The 13494-nt window shown below is 43.7% G+C and overlaps 1 non-coding gene across 1 annotated transcript; it reads left to right on the forward strand.

Annotated features, from left to right (window-relative positions):
* The first annotated feature begins 4663 nt into the window (after positions 1 to 4663).
* On the forward strand, positions 4664 to 4770 carry LOC141635939 (small nucleolar RNA R71). Its single transcript, XR_012540592.1, has one exon. It is a non-coding gene; the product is annotated as a small nucleolar RNA R71 (small nucleolar RNA).
* The last annotated feature ends 8724 nt before the right edge of the window (positions 4771 to 13494 follow it).

Genomic DNA, 13494 nt, shown 5'->3' on the forward strand with positions numbered 1-13494 from the left:
ACTCGAAAAGAATACTTCCCTATCCTTCCATCTAGGCAAAGGACATGGTGGATCAAGGAGTCCTTGCCTAGCTAAGTGTGGGAGGGGCGGATATTGAGCCCGGTAAGCATTGACCCGATCCTCATGAGCTTCCTTATGCATATGGTGCATTAATTGAGTCAAATAGTCGTTGCCTACCACGACATTAGTACCAATTGTTGTGAATTCATGGTAGGTAAATGGATAAGGTGGAGTCACAATAGAGGAGGAGGAGGGCTTGGCATTCGATTCCCTATGTTGCTTCATAATCATCTAGGCTTCATTGGAGACGGGTAGAAGGTAGCTTGGACTTCGGATATTGAGGCGGCATATCTTGTTAGGCAAGATGAATGACTTAGCTTCTTTAGTGAGCCACTCATACTTGTTGTCAAGATTATCATTCTTGACCCAATGGAACTTGTTGATCATAGTGGCTAAATCAAGAAGTTTGCCTCCTTTAACCAGTTTATATGTCTTCTCTTTGTTGAAATCCGGGTTAAAGTGTTTGGCTAACCATGTTACGAATCCTCCATTCACAATAAAAGCCACTCCATCTTTACCATGGTCAATTGTAAGCCACCGTTCAAGAGTTGAAGTATGTTGTATTCCTTGGTGAACTTTTTGTTGACATTCATGGTGGACTCAAGGTAGACAAAGTCGAGCTCGGTAAAGTGATTGGTGCCTTTTCTTGCAATTAAAGTGTTTCCCACAACCTTATGCCACACTCTTATGCCCGGATGGTGGACATAAAGAACATGACACTCATGGAAGGATTTAAATTTTCGCCCGGTGATTGCTTTCCATAGATGTGCGGGATCATATTTCAAGGGCTTCTTCCCACAATGAGAGTGTTCTTCAAGACCAAACACTTTGCCAAACTCACTTATCCACATTCGTCTATCCTTATTTTCAAGGCGGAATTCAATATTTTTCCGGGTCTCTACCTTATTCACCTTCAAAGAGCTTATAAACTCCATGGTAAGGGAGGGGTAAGTCAATTCTTGCATGTCAAAGAGTGTTTTCAACTTCATAGACTCGAAAAAAATTCTTAGTCCTCTCAAGAACACCCAACTTGTCTAAGGCATCTTAGCATATGAATTCGGTAGGCAAAATAGTCTTTCTAGAAAGGGATACAAATGATTTCCTATAAGAATCGTTTATGAAAGTTACCTCTGGATAATCTTGTAATTGTTCAATGACCGGAGTAGGAGTAGCTTCCACCATAGGAGTAGCAACTTCTTGAATCTCCACCCTTGGTTGATGCACTACCATAGCCTTTGAGGCTAAAAGAGCTTGTTGCCTTTTGGAAAGATTGGAGGTTGTGGGTGCCTTGTTTCCACCTTTTGTTCTTGCCATGTTCTTCTCCTTGTCAAGATTGTATCAACAAACCAAAGTTTTGCTTGAATGCTTCTAGTCTCCTCAAGCTTCAATCAATTCCCAAATCGATTTAAGATTTTTGAATTTGTTTTGAAACCCTAGAAAATCGACTCAATGTGTGAGGAATTTGTTGTTTGGATGGCTTCTTGTCGATAAAGGAGTAGTTTAATTGTGATTTAAGGATTTTTTGATTTGATTTATGTGAATTTGGTTGAGGAATTTGTGTTTTGTTGATGAGGGGATTGAGGGTTTTGAGGGAGAAAGGGTTGTGTGTTTGTGTTTGAATAAGATAGAAATGATTTGGGGAAGGAGGGTGAATCCCGTGTTATAGCCTTTCAGCAGTAGGAGACGGGCGTCTTGGAATGGGGACGCTAGGATCTTTAAACAGCGAGCTCAGGAATTTCTAACCCGTGCTGAGACGTGCGGATTCTTCAGGAGATGGGCGAATTTCTGCAGGAGGCGCTCGTCTTCACTTGGGGACGCTCGGATATATAGACAGTGTGGAATTAAAATTTTAGAAGCAGCCAGGACGCGCAGATTGCTCCTGAGACGAGCGGCTTCAGACTGAGACGGGCGTCTTCTATGTAATCTGCTCAGAGTTTTAAACAAACTAAAAATTTTCAATTTCAGCTATCCCAAGACGAGCGTCTTAGAGCCAGGATGCTCGGATCACTTCTAAGACGAGCGGGTTCCCTCTGGGACGCTCAGATCTTTTCTTGTACAGCACCCACGAGTTCAGTTCCACCCGTGGGGATCTTCATTTCTCGTATCATTCTTTCTTCATTCCTTTCTTCAACATTGTGGGTGCACTATGAAAGCTAAGTTTGCCTAGGCAATTGCTATCCCCACACTAAATAAAACACTACACATCAAAACATATTAAAATCCCTCCCTCACTTTCTCTCTTAATATCTTGATCAAAGTATGAAATTGCAAATCCAAAATTGACAAAAATGCAATACAAGAAGTAAAATGCAAGTTAAGGGTTAGAATATTTACAAATGGTGGTTTAGGGAGGACTCCACCAAATTCTCACTCTTGAATGAGATGTCAAGGATGCATAGCCAAGGTGTTGTTGATGTTGTTCAACACTTTGTAGAAGTAGTCGAAGGCATGTTCATTATCATTATAAAGATCTTCAATAGATCTTTCCACATTTTGTTCTTCATGATGGTGACCCATGTCAATGTGATGACAAGGATCAACAAAGCCTTGGTCTGAGGTCATAGCATTGCCAATGTAGGGATGGACTAATCCTTCAAATTCATCATCCCATAGACCACAAACTTCACTAGCTTGCTCCCCATTGATGTCATGAGTTGATGAAAGTAACTCCTATTTGTTGTTCTCATGGCCAATGAGGCCTTATTCCTTACTTGACATGATTGGTGGTGAGCTATTCAAGCTCTCATTGTTGTTGAAATTTCCTTTCTCTCCGCATGGAGCATCTTGAGGATTATCCACTTTCTTCTTCCATATGAGTGGTGATTCTTTACACATAGCTTGATCTTTGCATTGAGATGACAACTTCTTCCTATCACTTTCTCGGCTATAATGATCGACCATGAAGCATGGCTCATGTAGTCGGGGAGCTCTCATTGTTTTGTCAAGGTTGAAAGTGATGATCTCATCTCCTACTTCAAGTGTAAGTTCTCCATGTTTCACATCAATTACCGTTCCCGCGGTGTGCAAGAAAGGTCTTCCTAGGATGATAGGAATGTTGGAATCCTCCTCCATGTCTACAATGCCAAAGTCTACCGGGATGAAGAATTTGCTAATTCTCACGGGCACATCCTCTTATACCCCTAAAGGTATCTTTGTTGATCGATCCGCCATATGAAGAGTAATGTTAGTGCACTTGAGCTCTCTCATTCCTATCCTCTTGCATAACGAGTATGGCATGGCATATACACTTGCTCCAAGGTCACATAATGCTTTGTTAATTGTAGTGTCGCCAATGGTGTATGGAATAGAGAAGATTCCCGGATCTTTGAGTTTTGGAGGTGAACTTCCTTGAAGAATAGCACTACTCACTTTGATAAAGGCAATAGTCTCTAGCTTCTGGATGGATTTCTTCTTGGTAAGAATATCTTTCATGTACTTTGCATAGGCCGGAACATGATTGATCAATTCCGTGAATGGGATTGAGACTTCTAAGTTCTTCACAATCTCCATGAACTTTCCAAGCTGTTCATCAAACTTAGACTTAGCTTGACGACTTGGGAATGGAAGTCTAATCACAATAGGCTCTTTAGCCTTCTCTTCATTCTTCTTCTTTGAAACCTCTTGGGTGGTGGGTTATTCTTCCTTAGAGTTCTCCACAACTCTTTGCTTGTCATTAGCATCCACAATGTCTTCATCAATTGGCTTCTTCAGCCCTTCATACCTTGTACCACTCCTCAAATGGATGACACTAACCGATTCATGTCTTGGGGGATTACTTTGAGGTGGTAATTGCTCCTTTTGTCTTTCAGAGCTAGAAGATGTTATTTGAGATATTTGGGTTTCCAATATTTTTGTGTGGGCTAGTATGTTGTTGATGGTGTTGTCTTTGGCTTGGCTATCGTTTTGCATTTAGGTGAAAAATTATTGTTGGTTCTTTTGCATTTGGAGGATCTCTTTTTGAACATCAAAGCGTTGGTCGTTGGATTAATTGTAAGAGGGTTGATTTTGATAACCTTGGCTTTGGTTATAAAAGGGTCTTTGAGCTTGATTTCTCATTGGAGGTGGGGTGTATGTTGGTTGAGGGTTTTGAACATTTTGGCTCTTGTATGAAAGGTTTGGATGGAATTTGGTATTCTCATTGTAATAGTTGGAATAAGGGGTGCCACTCTTTTATGCCGGGAAAGCATTCACTTGTTCGTTTGTTCCCCTACATTGACTTTGGTCATGTCCCAAAGTTCCATAACTCTAACATACTCCACTTGGAATTGAGGATGATGCCACCATAGCATTAACATGTTGTTTGGGTGATTTGGAAGCTTCATCAAGCTTACCCATAGCCTTCTCAAACTTCAAATTGATGGTGTCAATATGAGTACTTAGTTGAGCACCCAATTGTGTGATGGAATCTACCTCATGCTTTCCTCCTCTAGTGGCCTTTCGAGGCCTAATATATTGTGAATTATGAACCGCCATCTCTTCAATTTTGGGCCATGTTTAATTTTCATCAACTTCGGTGAACATTCCATTGGATCCCATATTGAGAATGTTGTGGGAGTCATCATATAGACCATTCCAAAATTGTTGTACAAGGAACCACTCGCTAAGTCCATGGTGTGGACACGAACGACAAGTGTCCTTAAATCTCTCCCATGCTTCATACAATGATTCCTCATCCCTTTGTTTGAACCCGGTGATTTGGGCTCTCAACATATTGGTCTTCTCTGGAGGATAGAATTTCTTGTAGAAGGCAAGTGCAACCTTCTTCCATGAGTCAATACCAAGGGTAGCCTTGTCTCGGCTCTTCAACCATTGCTTTGCGGTACCGATCAAGGAGAATGGAAATAATACCCATCTAATTTGATCTTGAGTAACTCCGGTTTGAGAAATCGCATCACAATAGTCACAAAAAGTCTCCATATGTGAATGAGGGTCTTCACTAGGCATTCCTCTAAATTGACTTCTCTCAACTAGTTGTATGAATGCAGATTTGGCAATGAAATTACCGGTTAAATATGGTGGTGTAGGAGTACCATTTGGTAGGTTCTCCTCGGTTGGTACGGAATGTGATGAGAATTTAGGCATTGTGGGTTGATTTTGTGGTGGGTTTTGTATTGGGTTGTCCTCTCCTTCTCTTGCAAATGGGTTGGTATACTCAATGTTATTTGGTTGAATGTCCACAATCTCACCAATATCTATAACTCTTGAAGTTCTTCTAGCAACTCTTCTATTGTTGGTTAAGGTCCTTTCAATTTCAAGATCAATAGGCAATGGATTACCTTGTGATCTCCTAGTCATGCAAATTATCAAACAACTCGAAAACAATTAGAACAACATTGAGGAAATTGACTTCCCTAAGGTAAAGAAAGACACAACTAAAAACAATTAACGAAAATTAAATCAATTTAACACCGTCCCCGGCAACGACGCTATTTTTTGTTCGGTTTAAAACTCGTCGTCAAAAGCTACCAACCAAAAAAATATTTATAACTTTACAAACTACTATTTGCAAAGAGGCAAGTAAAGGTCGGATCCCAAGGGATGGGTATTGATGTAGGATTTTCAATTGCAAATGGTTGTGTCTTAGGGTGTCACAATTTGGGTTGATGTAGGAGATAAACTAAACTACTCAACAAGATGAATAAAAACAAAGTAAAGCAAATAGAGGGGTTGTAAACAATTGATTAAAGGCACTACGGTGTCATAGGCTCATAGGGTATTCATGAGAGATGATCTTACAAACATGTTCTCAATTATATAACAAGCACTTATTGTTGTGATGGGATCAAGTTGGTGTATAAGCTTACAATCCCTAAGAAGGTTTGGTTCCTAGAGCCGAATCGATTAGATTGTACAACACCTACAAGTCGACTTAATCTTTCCTATTCAACAATATGCATGGTCTAATGAGGCTCGAGTTGGTGTATATGCTTACAAGTCTCATTGAAAAGATAGGTGATGGGTAAAAAATGCAAGTATTCATAGGCTCGCATTTCATCAAACATAACATGTGCATAAGTTGAAATCACAACAAGCAAGCAAATTAATTATGAAGACATATTAGATTAAGAATGAATCAATACCCATGTTGGTTTCCCCTAATTCCCCATTAACCCTAGCTAAGGAAAATACTCACTCATTATCAAGTTTAACATATTAATAAGGTTGTCAATCATACTAATGTTTAGGTATTTTTTACCGAATTGGTTGATTAGGGTCAATGCGGTCTTACTCGTTGGTTGATCGCATGATGGTTCATATGTTGATAAGTAAATAGAGAAATAAAATGCGTAATGTATATTGACACGTAAGATTTTGTGACGCGGAAAACCCAATGTGGGAATAACCGCAGGAGGGACGGTACCCTGCCAAATATCGCACTATACTTGAATAAGAGGACGATTACAATTGAAACGTAAAACTAATCCTGTTGGCGTGAGGTGTCAGACATGCAAGATCTTGGACGGATGTATATTTGGGTATAAGAATGTGCTAATGCCTTAGCGTAAGTATGTGTGTGGATGCGTTGTTAAATGTCCTTCTCGATTTGCTTTCTTGGCTATTTATAGGGTGAGAACCCTAGATATGTCCTACATTGATTCTGGAAAGGAGATATAATTTCCATAAGAACTCTTTCCATACTTGGCCGCCTTCCCCGATTCTCCCTGATCTCCCTAACTTCTCCCTAACTTGCCTTTCCTTAATCCGGACATCTCCTCTGATGGGCCCCTGGTCCTCTTTCAGCCCGTTCCCCTTTTCCTAATTACGGGCTTCCTTCCTCCTTATCACTCCTCCCATAGCCTTTTATTTCATTAAGTGGGCCTTCCTTATTATGCTATTTTTAGCCCAAACAGTTTGCCCCAAATTTCTTGTGAGGTACGCTTCGAGGTGTCGAGCAAGGAATTTACGTGATCAAATGCTAAAACCCTAAGCCGTCATTTGTACTTCTTTTCATGCAGCTCCATCACGTCAGTCGCCCCACTCCTCTTTTCTCGCACCCTACTCCCTCTCTCCTCTTTATAATCCCAACCCCCACTTTGTACTTTCATTTACTCCAAACCATTTTAAAAACTCTCCCTCTCTCTAAACCCTCAACTTCCATCCTATTTCATCTTGCCGGCTTCACTGTTCCACTCCCCTCTGTCTCTTTCACCAGGTATTCTTCCCCTTTTCTCCTTTAATTTCCATTTTCTCTTTTCCACCATGGGTAAAACTCGATCAACCTCCGCACCCCCTGACCGCAACCTTGACCCAACCTTTCCTTCTCGTGGACCCTATAAGTATCCCCACGACTGCGACTCTTCTTTGACTGCTGCTGACATTCCCACGATCAAGGGTTTGCTTGGTCTTGGTGACGGGGTGGATATTGCCATCCCTGAACCGGGTCAGAAAGCCGACGCCCTTCGTCCCGGATGGATCTGCTTTTCTTTGTACCCGTTTAAATATGGCCTTCGTTTTCGTATTCCCAAACTCATCTAAGACTTCATCTTTACGAATAATTTCGCCATGGCACAAATTTCTGCCGCCATCTGGAGGGTTCTTCTTTACTCCCTGGCCGCCGGTCAGAGCACTGGTAACTCTATCACTCTGGGCGATCTAGCCCATATGTACAACATTAGGTCCCTAGGTAGGGGTCAATTCTCATTTCGGGGCCGTGGAGAGGCTCCCTTCAGACACGTGTCCAAATCCCGTGATGAGAAATGGTTTGAGGACTTCTTCTTTGTGAGGAAGGACTTCATCCAGCATTCTGCCGATTACATCTTCGAGAAATGGGTTATAACTTCGAGTAAGTAGCCTTCCTGTCGCCTGATTTACTTTATCTCGCTGCTTACTAGCTTACTTCATTGTATTCGTGTAGGCCTCTGTGAACTGACCCGCATTGGTGCCAAGATCCCTGCCTGCAGCAAATTGTTCAGTATCTCTGAATCTGAGAGAAAGTTCCCAGACCTGCTCCCTGGTTTTTTACCTCCTTCCTCTTCCAACCCTCTTCAATCAGCTCACAGCATGTCTTCTGGTGAGCGTACCACAATCGTTTCAGTTGGAAACTTTTATTAATGCCTTAGTTGTCCGACGCGGAGACTACATCCTTGCGAGTTCAAAAGTTGATTCTTTAGAAATCATCCTCCAAAGAGCCAAAAGGAAGAGACCTTCCGCCGCCCCCGACGTGGCCTCCGCCTCCAAGAGGAGTGCTCATCCGCTTCCTTCCGGACTCCTCCTACGTTTTCCAGTTCGGCTGTACCCGAGCCCTTGGAGGTTGACCCGTTGTCTCGTCATCCGCCTACTCCTCCTGTCAGTCCTTGTGCTTCATCTAGCGGAGGTATTACTGTTCATTTCCCAGAGGGTTTTGGGAATGTTGACAAGGTACCATACTGGCCGGAGATCGACCAGGTGCTCTTCCCTCCTCTGAAGGAGACATTCTCAAAGTTCTCCCCAGAGGATATGGCTGAGAATGACGTGCACAACGCCTTCATGGTGAATGCCCTTCATCTTCTACCAATTTGTTTACTTTGTTGGGATTTCTCTTGCTGACTTCTGACTTTCTTGCCCCAGACCCTCCAGTCTGCACTCTATAATAGGAAGATGATCAACATAGTGCAGACCACCAGCCGTGCTACCAACGTAAAAAACTAGGAGCTGAAGGGGACTATTGCCGACTTGGCGCAGCAGCGGTCTGATCTGAAGGAGCGTGTGGTAGAGTTGAAGGCTGAGCTTACTGTCACCAAGAAGAAGCTGAAGGAAGGGGCTGATCAGCTGGCTCGAACTCAGGAGGTGTGCAGCACTTTCTCTGACTCCCTCAAGCGCTCTGATGAGAAGATCAGCGAGCTGATCTCCCTGGCCACCAATGTTGTTGCTTATGCTACCTGGCGGGGAAAAATCAGCGGGATGCGTGCTGCTCTTGAGGAGGCTCGCACCCAGCAAGCTATAGAGGAGGAGGAGGAGCAGCTGGAGATGCTCTACCCCACCCAACCTGATCTGAGTGCATTGATGCCTGAAGTTGGGGAGGTGAATTCTCCTACATTGGCTGAGCAAGCTGCTGGGGGTGACGCTGGAGTGGCCCAGGATGCTGCTGACGGAGCTTTGAATGCTATGGCAGCTGGGGGTGTGCAAGCTGGTGCGGTACCTGAAACAGGGGGTCTGCAGGCAGAAGAGATGCCAGAGGTGGAGGTCATTAATGTGACCGATAATTAAGTATTTTTATGTTTTGAGGAACTTTTGGCAGTCTGGCCCAGAGGTGGCAGACTTGTAAGTTTTAAAACTCTCTTTTTTGTGGTTGCTTCGCCAAGGTGGCGGTTAAACTTGGGGCCGTATTTTGGCCATGTTTTGGAATGCCCCTTGTCATAGTTTGTCAAGGTTTTAGCCTACATATTGTGTGCTTGTTATTTAGTTTCCTTAGTTTAGGAAGTTGCCGTGTCAGCCTGCTGGCTGATTTAGGCGAGTCCCGTCATCCAGAAAAGGCTGACTTTCTGACTCAGCTAGCTGTTGTTTCAGCCTGATGGCTGATTTAGGCATATGCCGCAATGTAAGGAGGAGTGGCTGTATCAACCTGAGGCTGATTTAGACCAGTCTTGTCATCCTGAAGAGACTGATCAAGACTAAGCTAGCTGTCGTGTCAGCCTGATGGCTGATTTAGGCGTATGCCGCAATTTTGGATTACTTAACCTTGTTCATGACGCAATGTGTGTTCATCAAGTTTAAACCCAACAGGGGCGTAATTCAGGCAAGTTTATCGTCATTCTAGGACCAATGGGACGCTGCATGATTCTGGTAGCGCATAGATCCCTACGTTCCATGTTCGTGTGCATGCATGCTGGGGCCCTGATTAATTGCGATTAGTGCGAGCTACTTCCAAGGGGTGGTATCAAGGGTAGCTGGGTAAGCGTGTTTAGCTGTCAACCAGGCCCCCTTTCGTATATTCCACAGTCCGCCTGGTGAGGGTGCTCCTTGTGGAGAAAATAGGTTAGGCATGTTGGAGTGCCATGTGCCTTGTAACCCCGCGTTGGCAGTTGACAATCCTACTAGATATCCTTTCAAAGTACCATAGATACTAGGATTCAGAGTGATGTACCTAGAGAAGCCTGAAAATAGGAAAATCTATTAAAATGATGTGAAATACCTGTCGCCATCTCATGGGGTACCAGAGCAATTGTGGTCCCAGGATGCTGCCAGACCACACCATCTAATAGTAGTTTAAAGTTTTAAAAAGAGCTAGAGACACCAGAAATAAAAGTGAAATTGCAGTATGCCTACTACCGGATTTTATTTTAACTTTAGAAAATGATTTGGCTTTTCTTAGTACATTATTCTGAAGGCTAAAGTCTACTTATTATTAAAATTAATATCTCTTCAGGTGAAGTATGTTCCATGGGCGTTGTATGATTTGACCGTCCATAGTCATCAGTCTGTATGCACCATGGCCAACAACTCCTTTTACCTGGTATGGTCCTTCCCATTTGTAGGAGAATTTGCCTACTTTTCGATTCTTGGTGTTTTGAAACACCTCTCGGAGAACCAGGTCTCCTACCTCTAGGAGCCTGACTTTCACATTCTTGTTATAACTTCTGGCCACTGACTGTTTGTAGGCAGCCAGACGGATTTTTGCGCTTGCTCGCAGCTCGTCAATTGTGTCCAGGCTTCTGATCATCTCTGCCCTGTTCAGTTCCCCTGTCATATTTTCATACCTGTGAGTGGGAACTAGAACTTCTGACGGAATGACTGCTTCCGCGCCAAACACCAGGCTGAAGGGTGTTTAACCCGTTGCTACTTTATGTGTCGTTCTGTCTGACCATAATACCAGTGGCAATTCATCTGCCTACTTTCCTCCTAACTCCTGTAACCTCCTTCTTAGATTATCCATGATGATTTTGTTACTGGACTCAGCTTGCCCGTTGGACTTAGGAGTCCTGGGTGCTGACTTTTTTAGGGTGATGTTCCACCTCGCACAATATCCTTCGGTATCGTTGGAGATGAATTGTGAGCCATTGTCACATATGATTTCCAAACCTGCAAATGATGTTGCGTTTTATAAACGAAATGACCTGTTTATCTTTTACTTTTGTGAATGCTTCTGCCTCTATCCACTTGGAGAAGTAATCTGTCATTGCCAGCATCCAGGTTCTGTTTCATGTGGCTCGTGGCAGAGGTCCTACTATGTCCATGCCCCATACCATGAATGGCCAGGGAGAAATGATAGGGTGCTAGGGTTCTGCCGGCTGATGAATCATTGGTGCTGAACGCTGGCAGGCGTCACATTTGCGTGCGTACTCTGCTGCATCTGCCTTAATTATAGGCCAGTAGTATCCCTGCCTGAGGGCTTTATTTGCCAGACTCCTGCCCCTGCATGGTTTCCACATTCACCACTATGGAGAGCATGCAACACAGTTTGTGCTTCTTCCTTTTCCAGGCACCGTAAGTAGGGTCCTGCCACTGATTTTCTAAATTGTACATCATCAATAAGTATGAACTTGGAGGCCTTCATTCTGAAAGCTCTCACTTCTTTCCTGTCGTCTGGTAGCTTGTTATGACGCAACCAGTCTAGGTAAGGTATGCGCCAATCCCTCTCGACTGCTTGTTCGGCGGCCTGGTCAGGCGGCTGCCTGGTTGCGTGAGAGTCCTCACCTTCCTCTGTAACTGCCTGGATTCCTTCCCCGTTCTGTGAATCCTCCAGTTCTCCCTTATCTACTTCATCTGCCTGCTGGATGGAAGGCTCCAGCATGTGTGCTATTGGAATGCTGGATAGTTCTGTCGGTTTAAATGTTACCCCCAGAGTTGCCAAGGCATCTGCTTCCACATTCTGATCTCTAGGGACTTGCTTAAGCTTGCAAGTTGCGAATTTTTGTTTTAATTCCTTCGCTATTTTCAAGTACGCAATCATCTTTGAGTCTCTGGCTATAAACTCATTATTCACGTGGTTAACTATTAGTAGAGAGTCACTGGATATGTGCAGGTGCTTAACTCCTAATTCCAGAGTTAGCTTCATTCCCAATATCAAGGCCTCGTATTCTGTTTCATCGTTGGTTGGCTTGAATTCACATCTTACTGCTTGTGCTATCAGGTCTCCCTATGGTGATCGCACGATTAGCCCCACACCTGCCCCCCTTTGGTTGGAGGCTCCGTCAATGTGCATCCACCAAACCTCTGCCTCCTTGTCCCCCTCTAAGTTGAGGATTTCCGAATCTGCCAGACTCTGGATGGCTGGGCTGAAGTCTGACACGAAGTCGGCCAGTGCTTGCGATTTGATTGATGTTCTGGGGTCATACTGGATATCGTACCCACTGAGATGTACAGACCATTTTTACATTCTGCCTGATAGTTCAGGCTTCCTCATGATAGATTTTAGCGGGTAGTTGGTCACGACATGTATTACGTGGGACTCAAAATAGGGGCGCAGTTTGCGAGATGCTACAACCAATGCTAGTACTAACTTTTCAAGAGATGTGTACCTGGTCTCTACCGGCAGCAGAGACTTGCTCGCGTAGTATATTGGCTTCTGCTCCTTTTCTTGCTCTCTGACCAGAACAGCACTCACTGCCACCTCTGTGACGGCCAGGTATAGGAATAGTGGTTCTTCTGCCTCCGACTTCGACAGCAGCGGCGGACTGCTGAGGTAGTGTTTCATCTCTCTGAAGTCTTGCTCGTGGTCCGCGGTCCATTCAAATTTCTGGCTTTTCCTTAGTACGTAGTAAAACAGCCTGCATTTATCTGAAGATCTTGAAATGAACCTGTTCAGGGCTGCTACCTTTCCAGCTAGTCTTTGAACATCTTTTGGCTTCTCAGGCGACTCTAGTTGTAAGACAACTTTGATCTGCTCGATGATGGCCTCTATCCCTCTCTGGGTTACAATATAGCCTAAGAATTTGCCAGAAGATACTCTGAAGGTGCATTTAGATGAATTTAGCTTCATTTTGTATTCCCTGAGGGTGCTGAATGTTTCTGCCAAGTGTCGCATTTGATTTTTGGCTTTTTCTGATTTCACCACCATGTCATCAATATATACCTCCATATTTCTTCCTATCTGCTGTTTGAACATGCGGTTAACCAGCCTTTGATACGTGGAGCCTGCGTTCTTTAGGCCGAATGGCATGACGTTGTAGCAATATATTCCTCTTTCGGACATGAATGTCGTCTTCTCTTGATCTGTAGGATCCATCTTAATCTGATTGTATCCACTCCATGCGTCCAGGAATGTTAACATCTCGTGTCCAGTTGTCGCATCTACCATAGCATCGATATGAGGCAGCGGGAAGGGATCTTTAGGGCATGCCTTGTTGAGGTCGGTGAAGTCCACACAGACTCTCCACTTCCCATTCTTCTTAGGCACCACCACTATGTTAGACAGCCATTCTGGATATTTTACTTCTCTTATTTTCTTTGCTGCCAGCAGACTATCTACCTCTTGGTTGATCACCTTGTTTCTTTCCGCTGCAAACTTTCTTCTTC

The sequence above is a fragment of the Silene latifolia genome, chromosome Y, assembly GCF_048544455.1.
Source record: "Silene latifolia isolate original U9 population chromosome Y, ASM4854445v1, whole genome shotgun sequence".
In the NCBI taxonomy this organism is placed as follows: Eukaryota; Viridiplantae; Streptophyta; class Magnoliopsida; order Caryophyllales; family Caryophyllaceae; genus Silene; species Silene latifolia.